This window comes from Aethalodelphis obliquidens, unplaced genomic scaffold (genome assembly GCF_003676395.1).
Source record: "Aethalodelphis obliquidens isolate GAN/ISIS:26980383/991018 unplaced genomic scaffold, ASM367639v1 scaffold45, whole genome shotgun sequence".
Taxonomy (NCBI): Eukaryota; Metazoa; Chordata; class Mammalia; order Artiodactyla; family Delphinidae; genus Aethalodelphis; species Aethalodelphis obliquidens.
The window spans coordinates 2250434-2263093 of NW_020837989.1; the positions used below are offsets into that span (position 1 = coordinate 2250434).

Genomic DNA, 12660 nt, shown 5'->3' on the forward strand with positions numbered 1-12660 from the left:
CTCAGACAGGACAGGGTTAAAGGAGCCGCTGATTCGGGGGCTCTGGCTCACTCGGGCTGCGGGGAGGGAGTGGGGGCACGATGCGGAGCGAGCCTGCGGCAGCAGAGGCCAGCATGACGTTGCACCAGCCTGAGGCGCGCCATGCGTTCTCCTGGGGAAGTTGTCCCTCGATCCCGGGACCCTGGTAGTGGCGGGCTGGACAGGCTCCCAGAAGGGGTGGTGTGGATAGTGACCTGTGCTCGCACACAGGCTTCTTGGTGGTGGCAGCAGCAGCCTTAGCGTCTCCTGCCCGTCTCTTGGTGTCTGCGCTGTTAGCCGCGGCTCGCGCCCATCTCTGGAGCTCTTTTAAGGAGCGCTCTTAATCCCCTCTCCTCGCACACCAGGAAACAAAGAGAGAAGAAAAAGTGTCTTGCCTCTTCGGCAGGTCCAGACTTTTCCCGGGATGCCTTCCCGGCTAGCTGTGGTGCACTAACCCCTTCAGGCTGTGTTCACGCCGCCAGTCCTCTCCTACCGAAGCCCGAGCCTCAGCTCCCAGCCGCGCCCGCCCGCCCCGGTGGGTGAGGAGACAAGCCTCTCGGGCTGGTGAGTGCCGGTCGGCACCGATCCTCTGTGCGGGAATCTCTCCGCTTTGTCCTCCGCACCCCTGTTGCTGCGCTCTGCTCCGCGGCTCGGAAGCTTCCCCCTTCTGCCACCCACAGTCTCTGCCCACAAATGGGCTCCTAGTGTGTGGAAACCTTTCCTCCTTCACAGCTCCCTCCAAGAGGTGCAGGTCCCGTCCCTTTTCTTTGTCTCTGTTTTTTCTTTTTTCTTTTGCCCTACACAGGGAAGTGGGGAGTTTCTTGCCTTTTGGGAGGTCTAAGGTCTTCTGCCAGCGTTCAGTAGGTGTTCTGTAGGAGCTTTTCCACGTGTAGATGTATTTCTGATGTATCTGTGGGGAGGAAGGTGATCTCCACGTCTTACTGTTCTGCCATCTTTCCCCTCCCAGCCTTTGCTTTAAAGTCTGTTTTGTCTGCTATGAATATTGTGACTCCCACTTTCTTGTCATTTCCATTTACATGAAAAAGCTTTTTACATCCCCTCACTTTCAATCTATGTGTGTCCTTTGCCCTAAAGTGAGTCTCTTGTAGGCAGCATATTGCAGACTCTTTGTTTTTTATCCAATCGGCCACTCTGTGTATTTTGATTGGAGCATTAATCTATTGAAATTTAAGGTAATTATTGATAGATATGTATTTATTGCCATTTTAAAACTTGTTTTCCCATTGATTTTTTTTTTTTTTTTTTTTTTTTTTGCGGTATGCGGGCCTCTCACTGCTTGGCCTCTCCCATTGCGGAGCACAGGCTCCGGACGCGCAGGCTCAGCGGCCATGGCTCACGGACCCAGCCGCTCTGCGGCATGTGGGATCCTCCCGGACCTGGGCACAAACCTGTGTCCCCTGCATCAGCAGGCGGACTCTCAACCACTGCGCCACCAGGGAAGCCCCTCCCATTGATTTTATATTTCTGCTTTGTCGCTTTCTTTTTCTTTCTGTTTTTCCTTTTGTGGTTTGATGATTTTCTTTTGTATTATACTTATGTTCTCTTCTTTTTGGTTTTTGTGAATCTATTGTATGTTTTTGATTTGTGGTTACTCTGTTTTTCAAGTATGTTAACCCCTTCCTATATCTAATTGCCTTAGACTGGTAGTCTCATAGGCTCAAACACATTCTTGAAAAACAAATCTACATTTTCTTACTATCCCACACATTTTATGATTTTCATGTCCTCTTTTCCTTCTTCTTGGTCATCCTTTTGTTGTTTATTGTGGTTATCATCACTTTCACAGATATTTTTTGAAATTTTTTTTTAACCTGTGTACTGGCTTGAGTGATTTAGTTTCTAATTGTGATTTTCCCTTCCGTATTGATTCTTACTTCTTTTCCATTTAGAGAAGACCTTTCAATATTTCCTTTAGGATAGGTTTTGTATTACTGTAATTTTTTAGTTTTTGCTTGTCTGAAGAATTCTCTCTCTCTCCTATTCTAAATGATAATCTTGCTCAGTAGAGTATCCTAGGTTGCAGATTTTTCCCTTCCAGGACTTTGAATATATCTTGCCACTCCCTTCTAGCTTGTAGTGTTTCTTTAGAGAAATAAGCTCATAGCCTTATGAAGGCTTAACTCTGTTTTTCTCTTGCTGCCTTTAGAATCCTCTATCTTTAAGTTTTTCCGTTTTAATTGTAATATTGGTGTAGGTCTGTTTGGATTTATCTTGTTTGGGACCCTCTGTACTTCCTGTACCTGGAAATCTGTTTCTTTTTTACGTTTGGGAAGTTTTCAGTCATAACTTCTTCAAATACATTTTCAATCCCCTTTTCTCTTTCTTTTCCTTCTGGGATCCCCTTTAAGTATAGATTGGAATGCTTTATATTAGCCCATAGGTCTCTTATATTGCTTTTTTTTTTTTAATTTGGCTTTCTGTTTGTGATTCTCATTGGGTGATTTCCATTATTCTATCTTCCAGATCACTTATTTGTTCTTCTGCATTATTAATTCTGCTATTCATTGACTTTAGCTCAGCTTTCATCTTGGTGAATGAATTTTCTAATTTTTCTTGGTTCCCCTTTCTAGTTCCTTTTTACAGTAATCTGCCTTTCTGTCAATAGTCCTTCTTAATTCCTTCAGTATTTTCATTATCTCCTTTTTGAACTCAGTGTCTATTTGACTGAAGAGGTCTGTTTCATTGTTCTTTTAGGGGAATTCTCTTGATTTTTTAATTGGGAGAGGTTCCTCTGCTTCTTCATTTTACTTATATTTCTCTTGCTATATGAGTTTAAGAGAAACAATTATCTGCTGTAGTCTTGGAGGGCTATCTTTATGTGGGAGCATCCCTGTGTAGCTTGTGTGGGTTTAATATTTTTTGGTGCAAGGATTATTTTTAGTGTGGATGACTGCCACCTCTTTCCTCAATGTATGCTGGCCATTATCCCCTTGACAGGAGGCTTGACTGGAGTTGTGGTGACCAGAGCCTGCACTGAATATTGAGTGACTAGGGAGCAGGGCCTCCATTTTTGCTCTGTGGTTGTCACTGCCCTGTTAGGGGCTGGGTCTGTTCCCTAGTTGTTGGGGTAGAAGCCCCCAGATCCATTTCTTTTTTTTTAACATCTTTATTGGAGTATAATTGCTTTACAATGTTGTGTTAGTTGCTGCTGTATAACAAAGTGAATCAGCTATATGTATACATATAACCCCATATCTCCTCCCTCTTGCGTCTCCCTCCCACCCTCCCTATCCCACCCCTCTAGGTGGTCACAAAGCACTGAGCTGATCTCCCTGTGGTATGCGGCTGCTTCCCACTAGCTATCTATTTTACATTTGGTAGTGTATATATGTCCATGCCTCTCTCTCACTTCGTCCCAGCTTACCCTTCCCCCTCCCTGTGTTCTCAAGTCCATTCTCTACGTCTACATCTTTATTCCTGTCCTGCCCCTAGGTTCTTCAGACCGTTTTTTTTTTTTTAAGATTCCATATATATGTGTTAGCATACAGTATTTGTTTTTCTCTTTTTGACTTACTTCACTCTGTATGAGAGTCTCTAGGTCCATCCACCTCACTACAAATAACTCAGTTTCGTTTCTTTTTATGGCTGATATTCCATTGTATATATGTGCCACATCTTTATCCATTCATCTGTCGATGGACACTTAGGTTGTTTCCATATCCTGGCTATTGTAAATAGAGCTGCCAAAAATACGGAATGCTACACGAATTTGCATGTCATCCTTGCGCAGGGGCCATGCTAATCTTCTCTGTATCGTTCCAATTTTAGTATATGTGCTGCTGAAGCGAGCGCACCAGATCCATTTCTAAACTGTGTTTTTGAGCTGCAGTGTGAGGTATGTGGGATTGGAGCACTCCCACTGGGAGAGGAGCCACTGAGTATTCCTCTGCCAGAGCTGTTCATTGGTGAGTGTGCTCTGTTGTGTCACCTGTCACTTGTTATGTGGGCTCACAAAGTACACTGTTGTTGGCACTGCCTTTGGCCCTGTCTCAACCTTGGGTATGCCGGCAATCAGCCCTGTCCCTCAGGTGTTGTTTTCATAAGGACACCAGCACAGGTCCACTGAAGTTAGGTACCAGAACTGCAGCAGTCATGAACCTGGTCCCACTGTGGGAGCTATGGAGGCAGCTCAGACCCTGGCCTGGCCCAGCCTCTGTGTGTACACACCCACAGAGCCCACAGCTGCTAATGTTAGACCCATCCCAGTCGGGGGAGCACTTGTTGTCCACTCAGATGTCCTGCAGGCACTCAGTTTACAAAACCGGTGGCGGAAGTATAAATCTGTGGCTCACGCAGCCGTGGGGAGAAACTTCAGCCCTGCATTCTGCCTCGTAGCCCCTGGGGCTCAGCTGTGGTTTGGGTCCTGCCTCTGTGAGTGGGCAACCCGCTGATGGCTGCTCCTGGAACCTGCTGAGGTGGCAGCTGGGGCATGAGAGCCCATGGAGGTGGGAGCCACAAGGCAGTGGCTGGGGTACACTCTCCCAGAGCCTGGGGAGGCAGGGGCCAGCACATGGAGAAAGAAGCCATGATGGCCACCCTGCCCCTCCCTTTGCAGGCCACTGAACAATGGCACTTTGCTTCTCTGGCGGGTCCGAGCTTCTGCAAACACACCACGGTTGCGGCCACACCACACGCTAGTGTCTTCAGACTGTCTCTGCACAGCCAACAGCAGTCCTCTCCCTGGGTCTGTCCTCTAAGCCCTGAGTTCCAGCACCCAGTCCCTGCCTGTACCTGTAGATGTTCATCTCAGGCTGGTGGCATGGATCAAATGTGCAAGTCTCTCTCTGTTCTGCCTACCACAAACCAGTTACTGGGCTCTCCTCTGAGCCTCTGAAGCTCCCTTCCTGTCCCGGCTGATCTCCCTGCCAGTGTGGGGGCTTCCCAGGGTGCAGGAACCTTTCCTGTTTCTCAGCTCCCTCCCAAGGGCACAGGTCCCATCAGCTTCCTCTTTTTTTTTTCCCTTTCACCCTATCCAGTTACATGGAGATCTTTCTTGTCCTTTCAGGTGTTTGGGGTCTTCTGCTAGTGTTCAGTAGGTGTTCTGTGGGAATCGTTCCATTTTGAGATGTATTTTTGAGGTACTTGTGGAAGGAGGTGAGTTCCGTATCCTCTTAGTCCGCAATCTTGAATAACCACTCTAGCAGGATATTCTGATTTACCTAATTTCCCTCAAGATTTAGGTCAGCTGAATCTATTCTGGCTGAGTCATATTTTAAAAATGGCATTTTAGGGCTTCCCTGGTGGCGCAGTGGTTGAGAGTCCGCCTGCCGATGCAGGGGACACGGGTTCGTGCCCCGGTCCGGGAAGATCCCACGTGCCGCAGAGCAGCTGGGCCCGTGAGCCATGGCTGCTGAGCCTGTGCATCCGGAGCCTGTGCTCCGCAATGGGAGAGGCCACAATAGTGAGAGGCCCGCACACTGCAAAAAAAAAAAAAAAAAAATGGCGTTTTACTGTCTTACTACTCTGAAATAATATTTGTATTTTCATGGAACCCTCCAAAGCATTCGCCCAAATATTTTGGCAGTAAAGGCACAGTGGCCACTTGGAATTAGTGTGGCTCTGCCAGGAAGAATGAGAAACAAATATCAAAGCAAAACCAAACAAAAAACCTGAATGGGGTGAAACAATAAGTCTGGTCTTTTCTCAATAACCCAGAAATAGCAAATACTTAACATGCAGACCACCACTGCCTTTCCTGGGCCCTTGGCAGACATCAGTAATCAATCATAGTGCTCTTTCTGCTAAGCCCAGACATGGTGGCCTCAGAATCTCTTCAAAAGAGCGCCCTAGGAACTGAATTTTGACATGCGAATTAAGCTTGTGTAGCATTCCTGGCATAACCAAAAAGCCTCCATTCTTTACCATTCTCTCTTGTTCTTCTCCCACATTCAGAACCTTAGGGGTATCTTGAAAGTTCTAAAAATATCTAGATTTAAATTTCCTAATAGGGTCTGTATGTTGTAATCACAGGGTGCTGCTCTAGTTGTCTGTCTCATTTAAAAGAATGAGGCAATTGACTAATGGAAAAGACAGGATGATGGGACAATAAAGAAGCTTTGTCATGTTTCACTTCTTTTTCTTCTGAGATCCATCCTTAAAATGCTGTTACTGGATGCCTGGAAAATTCTCATTGATGCTAAGAAAGAAGCCATCTACCCCTCACACAGCTTACTCTCCACATTAACATGACTCTACTATTATACTTTCTTCATCAATTTAACTTTACTCTTTCAGAAAAAGCTTGCCCAAGAAAATAAATATTGCAATTAACTTTACTGGGCATTCTGAAGATCCATCAGCTCTCAAGTAGGGAAAAGCATTCAACAAGTTCACATCCTAACACCCTTTGAACATCCCTCTTCAAAATTCTCACTATACTGTGTCCTCGATTTCTCAACTACTTTATCATGATTCTTACCCAATCCTAACCAAGCTTCCCACATTGAAAGACATGCTTTTCAGTAGACTTCAAATATCATAAACTTCCCCAGTTTTCCCTTCTTCATTTGTGAGGATAGGAAGACTCTTTGAAGGTAGTGTTCTCACTTCCTACAGTGAGAAGAAATTCTGCTTTGTCGTATCAGGTTGTTTGGGTGATATTTTGGGGAAGCCACTATATGACAATGTCAACAGCTCCTGAGCTGTTCAGGTGAATACAACCAACACTTATTGGGCAATTTCTATGTGTAAAGCACCTGGAATTTTAGTGGAAGGGACTTAAAAGGATTCTCTAAATCTTCCAACTAGTGGAGGCATACCAGGCATATGAGTACCAAAATGAAGTAATATTATCAGGTGGTTCTTAGAGAAAGAATTAATTCCCACTAGGATATCTCAGAAGACTTCTTGGAGGTGATCTGTTTGAATTGTCACACCAGAACAAGGCTAATATGTCCAAGTGGGAATGGAAGTGGGGGGAGAGCATTCTAGACTGAGGGAGTAGGCGCCAAGGGCAAAGAGGTGGAAAAGGTCAGAGTGTGTCCCCAAAACTCAAGAAGACACGTGGGATGGTAGGAATAGAGGGAAATGAGGCTGGAAAGGTGGATACACATCAAGCAATACGTACTTAGAATGCCAGAAAGGAGTTCCAGGTTTGATTCTGTATGCAGTGAGTGCACAGGAGGTTTTTGAGTTCACTCTACGTTCTCAATCTCCTCACCTCTCCCTCCATCTCTATCTCTCGGGTTATCTGCCTCTATCCCTTGTTCTCTCCCCTTTCCTCCCCTTCTCTCCACTACCTACAGCCCCTCCTTTCTGTGATCCCTTTCTTTTCCCTTAATCGAATCTCCTCTTCTCTCTCTCATCTCTGTGGCTCACATCCCCTTGTTTTCTTTGTGATCTCCAGCATTTATATTTTCTCTCTCATCTCCACAGCTTGCACTTGTTCCAGCTTTTCCTCCTTTGAACTGACTTCAGATCTGTTTCTTAATCTCTTTATGATGCCCTCATTCTCTTACTAATTTTAAATGAAGTGTTTGCTGCAGTCTCTGCCTTGCAAATGTAACCAGTGAGTTTTGAATTCAAACCATCATTTGAATTATGATAGTTGATCTGGTCTGCACCTAAGCCTAGGCCACCCCCTTTCTTCCACTTGCTTCTTTCCTTTCTCTCTCTCTCTCTCTCTCTCTCACTCTCGCTCTCGCTCTTGCTCTCGCTCTTTTTTTTTTTTTTGTATATTTCTAAGAGGACAGCTGAGGAGAGGCAACCCAACTCTTACCTAATTAGATTCTTCAGTTTACATTTTCTTCTTTTAAAGAATAACATTGTAACATTTCCAAGGGCTGAATTTTTTAATACTGAAGTATCCACCTGGCAGGATGCCAGAGTTTAGCTGGGAAGCTCCGAGTTCCTGTGAAGATAAGACTAAAGAATGGTTCTTTTTACCAGAATAGAGAGTGATGCCCCAGGCTGTGCATCCTAATGTCTAGGTAAATGAGCAGCCTATCATATTTCTTATCAAGATTAAAACTTTAAGCAGATGTGGCATGTGTCAAAACAGAAGAGAAAATACCAGTTAACGTCTAAGACATAGAGAAAAGTGTCTTTGGTAAACTATAATTTCTTTGTACATTAGGGAAGAGGTATATTGCTTTTCTCCATTTTAATGTGTCTTTAATGGATTTATTTCTAAATGTAAAAATAATAAATGCACATTTGAAAAAGTTTGGGAAAGTATATAACAGTGAATTAGAAGGAAAAAACACTAAGAGCTTGAGGAATCTTTCTAGGCCTTTTTTTTTTCTATAAATGTGTTCACATGGTTCAAAATATGCTCGTGCTTTAATTTTGCATCATTTGTTTTTCAGTTAATTTTACACATAAAGTTGTAAGATTTGCCGCTTACTGTTTCATGTCATTCATGTTCTTAAAAAACATGGTTTTTAATTATCGTATAGAATACTGTAGTGTAGTTGTACCGTGATAATTTATTATTTCCCTGATGCTGGACCTTGACGTGGTTTCTAGCTTTTCTCACTGATAGGCTGCCACGAATACGTTTAGGATTAAATCTGGTGCATTTTCTCTGGGAGTTACCGTCTATTTCCTACTTCCATGATAGGCATGTATAGTAGGCATAGAGTCTATAATAGAGTTTTACAAGGAATAGCTTGAAGGTGTTATTTATATTAATCTAATTCCAACTCAGAGGCCATGTTCCTCTAATGCTGACAAAAACAGGGGAACCTGAAAATCAAGACATTGTTGACACAGGGAAACTTTGTTTCAGACGTTTCTCTAAAGGTCAGAGGCTTATGTAAAAATACCCATCCAGATTTACCAGACCTTATATTTTGTTATGTTTGCTTTAGGTATTTTGTTTTTTCAAGAAGCCAAACCATACACATATAGTTCGAGCTCATTTTTCACCCCACCCCTGCCCCTGACCAGAAGTAAATACAATCCTAGAGTTGGTGAGAATCCTTCCTATCCAGCTATCCATATTTTTATATTTTTTGAAAACATATGCAGGTATTAAAAAATGGTAAATAGTGTTCTTTACTGTACTTAAATTTTTTATTTCACTATTGTCATCTTGTATATATCATCCTTATTTTTTGGTCAGTGTTATGTTTTGGGATGTTTAACCAAGGATCTGTCATTTTAACTGCTGTGTACTAGATTCATTGTATAAAAATACTACGATTTATGTACCCATTGACATATACTGATGGATATATTCTTCTCCTCTTCTGTTTTCCTATGACAGACCCGTGCTTCGTAACTGTCTTCATGTGTGTCTCATCTTGATGTGTGCGGTTTTCTCTTGGGTGAGTACCTAGCAGTGGATTTGCTGTGTTTAAGGGCAGGTGCTCTACAGCATTGTGATCTTTACTGCCAGCTTGCTTCCCAAGGTGAGTGTATCACATTACTTCCTACTGCCTGTGTGTGAGAACTCCTCCTTGTTCACCCCTGTTACTGTCAGATTTGCGATGCTATGTATGTGTAGATTGAATTTGCGTTTCCTGTATTCCCGGTGTGGTAGAGCATCTCGTCCTATATGTACTGGTCCTTATGGTTTCTTCTTCAGTGCATTTCCTTTGCTTGCACCCTTTTTTCTTTCTGTTGGGTTGTCTTTTACATTTTATGAGTTGTTCACGTTTTCTTCATGCCAGTTTTTTGTTGAGTAAATGCCTTTTAATATCTCTCTGCAGTCTCTGGCTTGTATTTTTACTTTATGAAATGATTTGTTGTATAGAAGTTTTAATCTTTCAACAAATCAAATTTGCAAGTCTTTTATGGTAACCAGTATCTAAGAAATCCTTTCTATCCTGTTGAAAGAAAACCACATTTTGATAGTTTCTGCTAAATGTTTTAAGGTTTGCTGCTCCCATTTAGATTTTCATCTATTTAAAATATATTTCAGGAAATGTTCTGAGGTATAGATGCCATTTGATTCTATTTTTCCATACAGGAAACAGTTTCCCCAGCATCATTTATTGAATACACCATCTTTTCCCAGCAGTTTGCAATGCCACTTCTGTCATACTCCGATTTTTCATTCATTTATGGGTTTGCTTCTGGGCTCTCTGTTCTGTTCCTCTGGTCTATTTGCCTGTCTCTGGTTCAAAAAAGCACTATTTTAATCACTTATAGCTTCATAGTAACTCTTTCTCTCTGCTAGGGAGAGTTCTTCTGACTTGTTTTTCTTCAAAATTGTTTTAGATATTCTTCGCCCATTATCTTCTATAAACTTTACTATCACCTTATCAAGTTCCATAAGAAACTAGGATTTTTATCAAAATTGCATTGAGAATTAATAGATTACTTTGGAAAAAATAGACTTTTTAATGATAGTGAATCTAGCCATGGACTAACAAGGAATATCTTTCCATTTATTCAAAAATTTTATATTCTATAATAAAATTTGGTCATTTTCTTCAGATAGGATTAATATATTTTTGGTGAGATTTATATTTAAGTAATTCACAGATCTTGTTACTAGGTTAAATGGGATAATTCATCCTATTAAATTTTCTAATTGTCTTTTGCTAATGTATAGAACATTATTCTTTTTTTGTTTGTTTGTTTTTGTTTTTTTTCGGTACGCGGGCCTCTCACTGCTGTGGCCTCTCCCGTTGCGGAGCACAGGCTCCGGACGCGCAGGCTCAGCGGCCATGGCTCACGGGCCCAGCCGCTCCGCGGCATGTGGGATCTTCTCAGACCGAGGCAGGAACCCGTGTTCCCTGCGTCGGCAGGCGTATTCTCAACCACTGCGCCACCAGGGAAGCCCTATTGTTTTTTTTTTTCATAATCGTATATCCAGGAAACTTGCTGAACTCTCTTATTAACTTTATCACAAAGTTACATTTGAATTAGTTTTTTGAATCTATCAGATAATAAAATGCTTTCTCTCTCTCTTTTCCTCTTTTTTTCCAGAAAGTATGGTGAGTTACACTGATTTCTTTTTAAATGTTAAAACATTTTTGCATAGCTGGAATTAACTCCATCTGATCCTGATATTTGCCTCTTCATGTATTACGAGAATCAATTTGCATTTTTAAATTGTGGTATACTTCATATAATGGAAAATTCACCATTTAAACCATTAAAAAAAAATTTAGTGGCATTTAATACATTTACAGTGTTGTGCAACCATCACCGTTGTCTAGCTCTAGAACATTTTCATCACCCCAAAAGGAAACCCTGTACCTGTTAAGCAGTCACATCCCATTCCCCCTTCTCTTTAGCTCCTGGCAACCAGCAGTCTACTTTCTGGCTATATGGATTTGTCTGTTTGGACATTTTATATAAATGGAATCATATGTGGTTCTTTGTGACTGGCTTCTTTCACTTAACATACCATTTTCAAGGTTGGTCCATGTTGTATCATGTATGCATATGTAATATTCCATTGTATGCATATACATTTTGTTTCTCTATCAGTTAATGGACGCCTAGGTTGTTCACATCTTCTGGCTATCATGAATAATGATGCTATCAATTTTTTGTGTACAAGTTTTATTTGAACACCTCTTTAATTCTTTTTGGAATGTACCTAGGATTTGTATGGTCAGTATATGTTGAAAGTATTGAGGAACCACCAAACTGTTTTCCCCAGTGGTTGCACCATTTTACATTCCCTTGAGCTGCGCCTGACGGTACCAATATCTTCACAACTTCACTTATACCTGTTATTTTCTATTTCTTTGAGCATAGTCATTCTAGTGGGTATGAAGTGATATTGCATTGTGGTTTTGATTTGCATATCCTTAATGACTGTGATGTTTAGCATCTTTTTATGTGCTTATTGGCAACTTTATTATTTTCTTAGAGAAATGTCTATTCAAGTGTTTACCCATTTTAAAATAAGGTTGGTGGTTTGTTGATTTTGAGCTGTAGGTATTGTTTAAATATTCTGGGTACTAAGCCCTTATTAGATTTATGATTTATAAACATTTTTTCCTGTTTTTTGGGTTGTCTTACCACTTTCTTGATAGTGTCCTTTGCATAAATGTTTTTAATTTTGATGAAGTCTATGCTTTTGGTGGCATAGAATTAGAAATATTTTGCTAAGAATTTTTGCATCTATCATCCTGAAAGGGATTTGTCTATAACTATTTGTCTTGTAAATTCCTTGTTATAGTTTGGAAATATAATAGGTTGTGCTGGCCTCAAAGAAAAAAAGTGAAGTTACCTTCCTATCATTAATATTTTCTAGAAAGTTTTGCAAAATATTGGAGTTATTTCTTCCTTGGATGTTTAGAATTCACTGGTGAAAACTTCTGGGCCTTGAGAGTTCTTGGTAGGGAGCTTTCACATAATGGATTCAATTTCTTTAAGAGATATTTAGTTATTCAAAATTTCTATTTCTTTTTGTCTGCTTTGGTAAATTGCATTTTTGAGGAATTTCCCATTTCATCCAGATAGTCAAATTTATTGGTATAAAGTCATTCATAATATCCTCTGGTGAAGTTTTTCATGTCTGAAGACTCTGTAGTAATAACCCATTTTTCTTTAAATATTGTTAATTTGTGTTTTCTCTCTTTTTTCTTTAATTAATTTTGTAAGGGGTTATCAATTTATTAATCTTTTCAGAGAAAAAACTTTTCTGATTTTTTTCTGTGTATGTTTGTATTTACTTTACTGATTTCTGTTTTTATCTTTGTGTCTGTCTTAAGT

The 12660-nt window shown here is 41.2% G+C and overlaps 1 non-coding gene across 1 annotated transcript; it reads right to left on the minus strand.

Moving 5' to 3' along the window:
• Positions 1-3724: 3724 nt before the first annotated feature.
• Positions 3725-3831, minus strand: LOC113606945 (U6 spliceosomal RNA). The gene has a single exon (XR_003427773.1). It is a non-coding gene; the product is annotated as a U6 spliceosomal RNA (small nuclear RNA).
• Positions 3832-12660: the final 8829 nt, after the last annotated feature.